Source organism: Triticum urartu, chromosome 6 (assembly GCF_003073215.2).
Source record: "Triticum urartu cultivar G1812 chromosome 6, Tu2.1, whole genome shotgun sequence".
Lineage (NCBI taxonomy): Eukaryota > Viridiplantae > Streptophyta > Magnoliopsida > Poales > Poaceae > Triticum > Triticum urartu.
This window is the reverse complement of record NC_053027.1, coordinates 304,840,376-304,852,183: the sequence shown is the minus strand read 5'-3', so window position 1 is coordinate 304,852,183 and position 11,808 is coordinate 304,840,376.

Below are 11,808 nucleotides of genomic sequence, written 5' to 3'. Positions count from 1 at the left end.
GCTCACAGGATGAAACTCCGCCACCACGAGGCGGAACCTTGGCGGAACCAATCTAGGGCTCCGGCGGAGCTGTTCTGCCGGGGAAACTTCCCTCCGGGAGGGGGAAATCATCACCATTGTCATCACCATCGATCCTCTCATCGGGAGGGGGTCAATCTCCATCAACATATTCACCATCACCATCTCATCTCAAACCCTATTTCATCTCTTGTATCCAATCTTTGTCTCAAAACCTCATATTGGTACCTCTGGGTTACTAGTAGTGTTGATTACTCCTTGTAGTTGATGATAGTTGGTTTATTCGATGGAAGATCATATGTTCAGATCCTTTATGCATATTAATACCCCTCTGATTATGAACATGAATATGATTTGTGAGTAGTTATGTTTGTTCCTGAGGACATGGGAGAAGTCTTGCTATAAGTAGTCATGTGAATTTGGTATTCGTTCGATATTTTGATGAGATGTATGTTGTCTTTCCTCTAGTAGTGTCATGTGAACATCGACTACATGACACTTCACCATTATTTGGGCCTAGGGGAAGGCATTGGGAAGTAATAAGTAGATGATGGGTTGCTAGAGTGATAGAAGCTTAAACCCTAGTTTATGAGTTGCTTCGTAAGGGGTTGATTTGGATCCATATGTTTCATGCTATGGTTAGGTTTACCTTAATACTTCTTTGTAGTTGCGGATGCTTACAAGAGGGGTTAATCATAAGTGGGATGCTTGTCCAAGGAAGGGCAGTACCCAAGCACCGGTCCACCCACATATCAAATTATCAAAGTAACGAACGCGAATCATATGAACATGATGAAAACTAGCTTGACGATAATTCCCATGTGTCCTCGGGAGTGTTTTCCTTTATATAAGAGTTTGTCCAGGCTTGTCCTTTGCTACAAAAAGGATTGGGACATCTTTCTGCACCTTATTTAATTTTACTATTTGTTACCCGTTACAAATTACCTTATCACAAAACTACCTGTTACCGATAATTTCAGTGCTTGCAAAGAATACCTTGCTGAAAACTGCTTATCATTTCGTTCTGCTCCTTGTTGGGTTCGACACTCTTACTTATCGAAAGGACTACGATAGATCCCCTATACTTGTGGGTCATCGGCGTCGTGGCAGGATCTACGTGTGAAGCAGAGTACATAGCTACTTCCAAAGCAGCAAATGAAGGAGTCTGGATGAAGGAGTTCATATCCGATCTAGGTGTAATACCTAGTGCATCGGGTCCAATGAAAATCTTTTGTGAATACTGGTGCAATTGCCTTGGCAAAGGAATCCAGATTTCACAAGAGAACCAAGCACATCAAGAGACGCTTCAATTCCATTCACGATCAAGTCAAGGAGGGAGACATAGAGATTTGCAAGATACATACAAATCTAAATGTTGCAGACCCGTTGACTATGCCTCTCTCACGAGCAAAACATGATCAGCACCAAGACTCCATGGGTGTTAGAATCATTACTATGTAATCTAGGTTATTGACTCTAATGCAAGTGGGAGACTGAAGGAAATATGCCCTAGAGGTAATAATAAAGTTGTTATATTTCCTTATATCATGATAAATGTTTATTATTCATGCTAGAATTGTATTAACTGGAAACTAAGTACATGTGTGGATACATAGACAAACAGAGTGTCCCTAGTATGCCTCTACTTGACTATCTCGTTAATCAAAGATGGTTATGTTTCCTAGCCATAGACATGCGTTGTCATTTGATGAACAGGATCACATCATTAGAGAATGATGTGATGGACAAGACCCATCCGCTAGCTTAGCATAATGATCGTTTAGTTTTTTTGCTATTGCTTTCTTCATGACTTATACATGTTCCTATGACTATGAGATTATGCAACTCCCAAATACCGGAAGAACACCTTGTGTGCTATCAAACGTCACAACGTAACTGGGTGATTATAAATATGCTCTACAGGTGTCTCTGATGGTGTTTGTTGAGTTGGCATAGATCGAGATTAGGATTTGTCACTCTGTGTATCGGAGAGGTATCTCTGGGCCCTCTCGGTAATGCACATCACTATGAGCCTTGCAAGCAATGTGACTAATGAGTTAGTCACGAGATGATGCATTACGGAACGAGTAAAGAGATGGTTATGTTTCCTAGCCATAGACATGTGTTGTCATTTGAGGAACGGGATCACATCATTAGAGAATGATGTGATGGACAAGACCCATCCGCTAGCTTAGCATAATGATCGTTTAGTTTTTTTGCTATTGCTTTCTTCATGACTTATACATGTTCCTCAGACTATGAGACTATGAAACTCCCGAATACCGGAGGAACACCTTGTGTGCTATCAAACGTCACAACATAACTGGGTGATTATAAATATGCTCTACAGGTGTCTCTGATGGTGTTTGTTGAGTTGGCATAGATCGAGATTAGGATTTGTCACTCTGTGTATCGGAGAGGTATCTCTGGGCCCTCTCGGTAATGCACATCACTATGAGCCTTGCAAGCAATGTGACTAATGAGTTAGTCACGAGATGATGCATTACGGAACGAGTAAAGAGATGGTTATGTTTCCTAGCCATAGACATGTGTTGTCATTTGAGGAACGGGATCACATCATTAGAGAATGATGTGATGGACAAGACCCATCCGCTAGCTTAGCATAATGATCGTTTAGTTTTTTTGCTATTGCTTTCTTCATGACTTATACATGTGCCGGGGTTTCTGATCCACGGGCACCTATGGGACCGGCGGACCGGGTCCCTTTTGGTTCGGCGGGGGGCGGAGGCTGCGCAAAGAGCAGATCGAGGCGAAGCACGCGGGCGGCTGGTCGTGCGAAGAGTAAATCGAGGCGAAGCACGCGAGCGATTTACCCAGGTTTGGGCCGCAAGGATGCGTAAAACCCTACTCCTGCTTTGTGGATTGGTATTGATTTCTAGCTCGGGAGCGAGATCGAGCGTGAGTGTGTGGGATTGCTCCCCGAGGCTCTCAAAATGGCTGACCCCCCCTACGTTGCATACGGGCCTCCTTTTATACTCAAGGGGTTACCGACATAGAGCAACGGGGGCCAAGGGCAAAAATGGAAAGGGTGCCGTGGGTAGGAACAGCTAGGTGCTGTAGTAGGCACAGCTAGCTGCTACAGTGTTATCATACCTAACCCTGACGGCAGGGGACAAGGGCATTGAATGCCCGTCTGTGTCGCCTAGACAGCACCGAAAGGGACCGCTAGGGACGCCGCCGTCTTGCCACGATGGTTGTCTTGTCAGCGCCTGCGTGCCACCACACGCCCCTAGCTGCACAGCCTCCCGCCACGTGCGCTTGGGAGGGGCCCTGGAGCGACACGTGGGTGGATGTGCTGGAGCGCGGGCGTGGAGTGGGGGCTTGCCGCGGCCGTCGACTTGTCGCTTCCGGGAGCTTGTCGCTCACCGGGCCTTGTCGGGGCGCGTAGCGCGCCGCGGCAAGTTCCTTGGAATGCCTTGGATGGCCTTCCCGGCAAGCGCCTCTTGCCGGGGCCTTGGGACGCTTCTGATGGCCTTCCCGGCAAGCTCCTCTTGCCGGGGTCTTGCCTTCTTCCCGGCAAGCTCCTCTTGCCGGGGTCTTGTCTTGAGTACTTTGTTCTTGAATGGTCTTTAAAGGGACCGCGGAGGGTCCTGGCGGTCACCCGGCAAGCCTTGCCGCGGGGATGCTGCGACTGCCCGTGCACGAGTTCGGGGTACTAGGGTACCCCTACTCTAGTACACCGACAGGAGCCCCCGGGCCTGGGCCAGACACGGTGCCGAGCACTGTTGGGCCAGGCCCAAAACAGTGCATGGGCACGCGCGGCCTAGGTTACGCCGAATCTTCCTCCGCATCCACCGCGCCCTCCCCCCGACGGCATGCGTTGAATGCGGCGTCGTGGGGGAGGTCGTGGGGGTTCCTTCTCTCGAAATGCGGAACGTCCGCCCCCTTCCCCCTTTAAGAGCAGGGGAAGCGGGGGCAGTTGGCCCATCCGTCCGTTGCCGTTCCCAATCTCGGAAATCTCCGCCGCCCTCTCGCCTCCCTAAAGAAGAGAGAGAGCAGTGCTCCGCCCTCCCCCGTCGCCAGCACCACCAACGCCGTCGACCCCCTCCACTGCTTCCGCCATGGCTCCGAAAGCCGACAGGGGGAAGACCGTGAAGACGAACGAGGCGCAGCGGCTCGCGGCGCTGCGGAAGACGCGGGCCGTTTCCCCCCCAGGCTCGGCGCGAAGGAGCTGAGGGCGGATTATTCTCTGTTCTGGTCGGCGGAGACGCGCGCGCATCCGCGCACAAGGGTTCTCCCCGCTGCCGCCTGTAAGACTGCTCCGAATGGGTACGCCTTCTTCGCGTTGTTCTTCTATTGCGGGCTCTGCCGCCCTTCTCTGATTTCTTCTGCGACATCATGAACACCTATGGGTTCCACCTCCTCGACTTCACCCCCAATGCTGTTCTGACGATGGCAGTTTTCGCGCATCTCTGCGAAAACTTTGTCGGAGTTCTTCCCAACGTAGCCCTCTTCCGCCATTTCTTCACTCCTCGAGTAGAGAGAGGAGAGCCTCTATCTGGCGGGATCGCCTGGATCTCGAGGACCGGCAAGAAGGAGACCTATCTGGAGGGAGAGTTCCGCGGCAAATGGGAGGAGTGGAGGGCTGATTGGTGCTGGATTGTCAAGGAGAGTCCGCAGCCTTTCACCGCCCGGCGCCAAACCCCGGTGGCGCGCGGCGACGACTGGAGCGACCTGGCCCCGGAGGACGACAGGCTGGGGATCGCCGTCACCAGGATCCTGCGCCTCCGGAATGCCGGGCTCACTGTCGGCGCGGTTGGCGCAGACTTCCTCCGCCGCCGCATCGCCCCCCTGCAAGAGCGGGGGAGGCCAACTTGGGAGTTCAAGAACGCGGCAGACATTATGAGGCTGCGGCCGGGCCTCAACTACAAATTCACAGTTCTGGAGCTCCATGCGATGCTGCAGGAGCTGTTCAGGTATGACCCCCAGCATCCCGAGGTGTTCAGGTTGCCGGGGGGCGTCGTGCCTTTGTGCAACAACTCCGCGCTCGATCGCATCCGTGTAATGATGCCGGAATGCGACTCGCATGGGATTGTGCCAACTTGGCAGGAGCCTGCCGACGAGGTCGTGCAGCACTTCTTCGACAACTTGGTGGAAGTGGCAGTTCGTGCCGACGAGAAGGACGGCCTCACCCGCGACACCACTGACGTGGAGATGGCGCGCATCGCCACCAGGCTGGAGGAGGCGGCGGCAGCCGCAGCCGCGGGCGAGTTTGGGTTCACCACCGCGGAAGCAGACGCGGCAGAAGTGGCGAGCTGTGGCGAGCAAGGGGAGCCTGCCGGCAAGGAGGGGCTTGCCGGGCAAGATGCTGAGCCGAGCGAGCCTACCAGAGATACGGGCAGCTCGCGGCAAATCGACTCCTCTTCCTCCTTGCCTCCGGACAGCCCACCAGAAGCAGAGCCCCCAACGCCGCCCAGAAGGCGTCTCCGCAAGGTTGGCGACGAGGCGGAGCGGCAAGTGGGTCAACAGTCGCCATGCCATGTGACGCGCTCGACCACGGCAAACACCATTGCCGCGGGAGCGCCTCATGCTGCGACGGCAACTGGAGCGGGGTCCAGCCGGACCATCGCTTCGGTCCCTGCCGCTTCCCGTGCCGCGCCGACAGCCGGAGCGGGGTCTTCTCAGACTGCCACCACTGCTCCCGCTAAGCGGCCAAGGGAAGCTTCTCCTCCGCCTCCTCGCTCTGGGAGCGCGCCGGGCTTCGATTTCTCCGCGCTGAGCTCCAACGAGGAGGATGAAGAAGAGTAAGCTTCTCTTGCTGCACTTGCATTCCTTCGGTTTTTGCTGTTGTTCTTGTTTCTCAATTGCTTTTCCCTGAACCTGCTCCTTTTTAGGACTCTGGCCCAGAGAGCGGCAAAGAGAGCTAAGGCCCCGGTGGTCATCATCGAGGACGTGCCCACTGCGACAACAGGTGGCGCGCCCGAGACAACCTTGCCGGACCTGGCGACTTTCCTCCATGGCAGCCCCCAGCGTAAGTGTGTGAACTATTTGCCGCGATGTGGTGCGCATGGGTACTTGTCTTTGCTGATATCTGCTTGTTGCCTTGTGAAGGAGCAGAGCAGCCTCACCAGGAGCGTCCGGAGACAGCCCCCGGCATGCCATCTGCTTCAACTACGCCGCCCAGGGGAAAATTCTCCGGCAAGAGATTCTCCGGCAGGGGGTGGCTCTCCGGCAAGGGGAAGCTCTCCGCCAAGGGACGGCACCAGCATCCCCCCAGCGGCAGAGACCATGGCCACCGAGCCCAGCGCAGGTAATCTTCTTGCTTCAAAACTTCCCTTGGGTTCTTCTTCTTCTGATCTTCTTGAGTTTTTGGCTGGATCTTGCTTGACTCTTCTCCCCTTTGCCGGCCGTCAGATCCATCCACTGCGGAGCGGATGGAGACCGAGGTCGCCGCCGAGGACGTAGCCGGTGGTGGCGACGCCGCCGGTGCCGAGGCCGCCAAGGCTGGCGCCGCGGCGGCTGGCGAGGGATCTGGCGATCGTACTGACGGCCCAGAGGCCGCAGGAGCGCCAGGCGCTGCACCGACCGCCGACCCGCCCGCCGAGGCCGCAGCGCCAAGCACCGAGGAGCCCCAGCCGGGCGTTTACTTGAAAGCCGGCGAAGGCGTCTTCATCAACCTCCCCTGGGCGTCAAGCTCCAGGGCGCCGATCGAGGGGGAGGTCTTCGACGGGGAAGTGCTTGCCTCCGTGGGTCTGAAGCTGGTCGACGCGCCGAGCAGCAGCAGCAACGAGCCCGAAGAGGAGCGGCTGCTGCGCAGGTTGATGTCGCTCTACCGTGCGCGACAAGCCAAGCTGGAGTCCCGCGAGGCGCTTGTCGCGAAGGCGGGAGCAGACATTGAGAAGCGCGCAGACGAGCTCGGGGGTCTCCACCGGGAAGCTCTCCGATCCCTGGCGGAGGAGCGGGAGAAGCTCGCTGAAGCGAAGAAGGCCTTCCTCCTCGAGAAGGCCGAAGCCGAGGAGCTACAACGACTTGCCGCCGTGAAGCTAGCCGCGGAAGAGGGCGAGCAGGCGCAGCGGAAGGTCAACCTCGACGCCCACGAGGAGGAGCTTGCCGCGCGCGAGGAGAAGCTGGGCGGAGCCATCAAGCAAGCGGAGGACGCTGCCGCCGCTGCCGAGGCCGCCAAAAAGGTGCTGGAGATGAAGGTGGTGCAGCTGGAGGCTGACTGCAAAGCATATGGCGAAGAGCTCAACGCCGCCAAGGACTCCAACGCCGCCCTCGAGTCGAGGCTGGTCGCTTTGACCAAGGCGCTGGACGGCGCCAAGGAGCGGGAGGCGGCCCTGAAGAAGGAGATCGATGCCGACAAGGCGTTGCTGGAGAGTGCTGCCACCACCCAAAACGCCTTTAGGGATACGGTGGAGCACTGGACGGAGAGCCTTGTGAACGCCGCCGGGGACATCGATAAGGAGCTGGCGCAGCTGGGGGTGGAGGACTTCGGGTACTCCTCCGATGAGAACCTCCAACCTAGCGCCAAGCTCACTATGTTCTTCCAAGGCGTGGCGACGGCGCTCCAGCGGCTCCGGGATGAGATCCCGAAGCGGCTGGCCGACGAGTCGCGCGAGATCTGTGCGGGAGCCCTTCAGAAGGTGTTGATGAAGGTGGCCTTCCGCAATCCAGGCCTCCGCCTCCACAACGTCCTCAGATCCTTGCCGCCTGATATCGATTAGGAAGTGCTCAAGGCCCTTGCCGCACCCATTGTGGACAAGGTGAGCGGGATCAAGAGGGTTGAGGGCGACTGCGTCGACTAGGCCGCCTGCTTCCTTCTTTACTTGTCGCTGCTAGCTATGTCATAGAAAACATTTATTAGAGCTGCGACAAGCTATTTTGTAATATAACTTTCTTCTGGGTAGCCATTGCAATGTTATTCCCTTTACTTGATTCCTCCCTTTGTATGTTTTCGCCCTACGCTTTTAGGGAACTTGCCGGTGCAGGCATCCGTACCGCGAGCGCTGGGCGCGGAACTGGCGGTGCCGCTACCGGCAAGAAACCTTGTCGCAGCCAGCTGCAGCTCACTTAAGTTGTTGAGCGGGGCTCGAAGCAAAGTAAGGGCGCGGCTAGTTAAGCAACTAGCCGCAGCTAACTTACGTTGTTGAGCAGGCTCAAAACAATACAAGGGCGCGGCTAGTGTAGCAACCAGCCGCAGCTCACCTAATGTTGTTGAGCGAGCTCGAAACAACGCAAGGGCGCAGCCAGCTACGAGTTGGCTCCTCCGCGCACAGGTTTCCCATACAAAGTGCAGTCGTTCAAGGGAGATAACTTAAAATTTAAAAAATTCGATTGCTCAAACTTTGGCAACTTAGCTTTTCTGTCGTTTGCTTCCCGGCAAGACGAAATTCTTGAACGACGCCTGGTCCATACCCTTTTCTCCTCCCTTCCCCCCCGGCAAACTTGTGGGTGAGGGATCCTTTCTTTCCTTGGAAGAAGGAAGAAAAGAAAGAAGAGAAAATAAAGATATAGAGCCTTGCGGCTCGTTATCGCTTACCGTGGGGTTGGTGCTGCACAAATGTCAGGTCATATATGCCAGAAAATAGAAAGCATAAAATCGACAAAATGCGCGGAGCACGCGAGCTTTACTTGCGCACGGGATCTGCGCCCGGCCTCGTACAAAGGATTACATGCAACAGCGGCAAGACTTTGTACGAGAGGTGGTTGCCGGAACGGGTTCCGACAACCGCGCCTTACGGGTAAAACTTACGAAGATGCTCGACGCTCCAGGAGGTGCTCACTGGGATGCTATCTTCGGTCTCAAGGCGGACAGCGCTGGGCCCAGTGACTCGTTTCACCCGGTAAGGGCCTTCCCATTTCGGCGTCAACTTTGTGTGTTTCTACCCCATGCTTTTAGGGAACTTGCCGGCGCAGGCACCGGGGCCGCGAGCGCTGAGTGTGGAACATCAGCAGGCTGTTGGCGGTGCCGCTACCGGCAAGAAACCTCGTCACAGCTAGCTGTAGCTCACTTAAGTTGCTGAGCGGGGCTCGAAGCAAAGTAAGGGCGCGGCTAGTTAAGCAACTAGCCGCAGCTAACTTACGTTGTTGAGCAGGCTCGAAACAATGCAAGGGCGCGGCTAGTGTAGCAACTAGCCGCAGCTCACCTAATGTTGTTGAGCGAGCTCGAAACAACGCAAGGGCGCAGCCAGCTACGAGTTGGCTCCTCCGCGCACAGGCTTCTCATACAAAGTGAGCCGATCCACGGGGGATAGCTTAAAAATTAGAGATCTGGTTGCTCAGGCTTTGGCAACTTATCTGTTCTGGGTGTGTTGACGTGCATGGTGGTCTTGGGCGCTCCGAGATCCACCAGCTCGATCTTGATCCAGCGAGTGCATGGTACCGTGAGTACCATGATGCTGCCGGTCCCGCGCCTCCTGAGATGGGCGCGGTGCATGCATGGACGCCGAGGTCTTGGAGTGCGCCCGGTCATTGTGGGAGCCAGCTACGCCGCCGACGGGCAGCGCAGCCTTGCCCTGGGACCTGGCAGCACCGCGAGTTCCCTCATCGACGCGTGTTCCTCCGCCGGCGCCTGCCCCACCATCCGTTTGCTCCGGCGGTGGGTGGCTCGGCGCGGACGGAGCAGCTGCCTCCGAAACTTTCTTCTTCGGCGGCATGTTGATGAAGATGATGAAGAAGATGAAGATCTAGCCCGCAAGAACGCCGGATCTGATTCACACAACTTCGACGCCCCCTACCTGGCGCGCCAGAGATGCCGGGGTTTCTGATCCACGCACCTATGGGACCGGCGGACCGGGTCCCTTTTGGTTCGGCGGGGGGCGGAGGTTGCGCAAAGAGCAGATCGAGGCGAAGCAAGCGGGCGGTTGGTCGTGCGAGGAGTAAATCGAGGCGAAGCACGCGAGCGATTTACCCAGGTTCGGGCCGCACGGATGCGTAAAACCCTACTCCTGCTTTGTGGATTGGTATTGATTTATAGCTCGGGAGCGAGCATGAGTGTGTGGAGTTGCTGAACCTCGTGAGAGCTCTCAAGATGGCCGACCCCCTCTACGTTGCACACGGGCCTCCTTTTATACTCAAGGGTTACCGACAATAGAGCAACGGGGAGCCAAGGGCGCAAAAATGGAAAGGTGCCGTTGGGTAGGCACAGCTAGGTTGCTGCTGTAAGTAGGCACAGCTAGCTGCTACAGTGTTATCATACCTAACCCTGACGGCAGGGACAGGGCATTAATGCCCGTCCACTGTGTCGCCTAGACAGCACCGAAAGGGAACCGCTAGGGACGCCACGTCTTGCCATGATGGTTGTCTTGTCAGCGCCTGCGTGCCCACCGCACGCCCCTAGCTGCACAGCCTCCGCCACGTGCGCTTGGGAGGGGCCCCCGGAGCGACACGTGGGTGATGTGCTGGAGCGCGGGCGTGGAGTGGGGGCTTGCCGCGGCAAGCGCCTTGCCGCGGCCGTCGACTTGTCGCTTCCGGGAGCTTGTCGCTCACCGGGCCTTGTCGGGGCGCGTAGCGCGCCGCGGCAAGTTCCTTGGAATGCCTTGGATGGCCTTCCCGGCAAGCGCCTCTTGCCGGGGCCTTGGGACGCTTCTGATGGCCTTCCCGGCAAGCTCCTCTTGCCGGGGTATTGTCTTCTTCCCGGCAAGCTCGTCTTGCCGGGGTCTTGTCTTGAGTACTTTGTTCTTGAACGGTCTTCAAAGTAGCCGCGGAGGGTCTTGGCGGTCACCCGGCAAGCCTTGCCGTGGGGATGCTGCGACTGCCCGTGCACAAGTTCGGGGTACTAAGGGTACACCTACTTTAGTACACCGACACACATGTTCCTCAGACTATGAGATTTATGAAACTCCCGAATACCGGAGGAACACCTTGTGTGCTATCAAACGTCACAACATAACTGGGTGATTATAAATATGCTCTACAGGTGTCTCTGATGGTGTTTGTTGAGTTGGCATAGATCGAGATTAGGATTTGTCACTCTGTGTATCGGAGAGGTATCTCTGGGCCCTCTCGGTAATGCACATCACTATGAGCCTTGCAAGCAATGTGACTAATGAGTTAGTCACGAGATGATGCATTACGGAATGAGTAAAGAGACTTGCCGGTGACGAGATTGAACTAGGTATGATGATACCGACGATCGAATCTCGGGCAAGTAACATACCGATGACAAAGGGAACAACGTATGTTGTTATGCGGTTTGACCAATAAAGATCTACGTAGAAGATGTAGGAGCCAATATGAGCATCCAGGTTCCGCTATTGGTTATTGACCGGAGTTGTGTCTCAGTCATGTGTACATAGTTCTCGAACCCATAGGGTCCGCACGCTTAACATTTGATGATGATTTGTATTATGAGTTATGTGATTTGATGACCAAAGTTTGTTCGGAGTCCCGGATGAGATCACGGACATGACGAGTAGTCTCTAAATGGTCAAGACATAAAGATTGATATATTGGACGATGTTATTCAGACACCAGATGTGTTCCGAGAGGTACCGGATAATTATCCGAGTGCTAGAGGGTTATCGGAACCCCCTGGGGGAACTAATGGGCCTTGATGGGCCTTAGTGGGAAGAGAGGAAGGGCCAGGAGGGGCTGGCCACGCCCTCCTTGGGTCCGAATTGGACTAGGGGAAGGGGGCGGCGCCCCCCTTTCCTTCCCTTCCCCCTCTTCCTTCCTTCATCCCCCTCTTCCTTAGGTGGAAACCTACTAGGACTTGGAGTCCTAGTAGGATTCCCCTCTCCTGGCGCGCCCTAGGAGGGCCGGTTGGCCTCCCCTCCCCTCCTTTATATACGGGGGCAGGGGGCACCCTAGAACACACAAGATCAATTG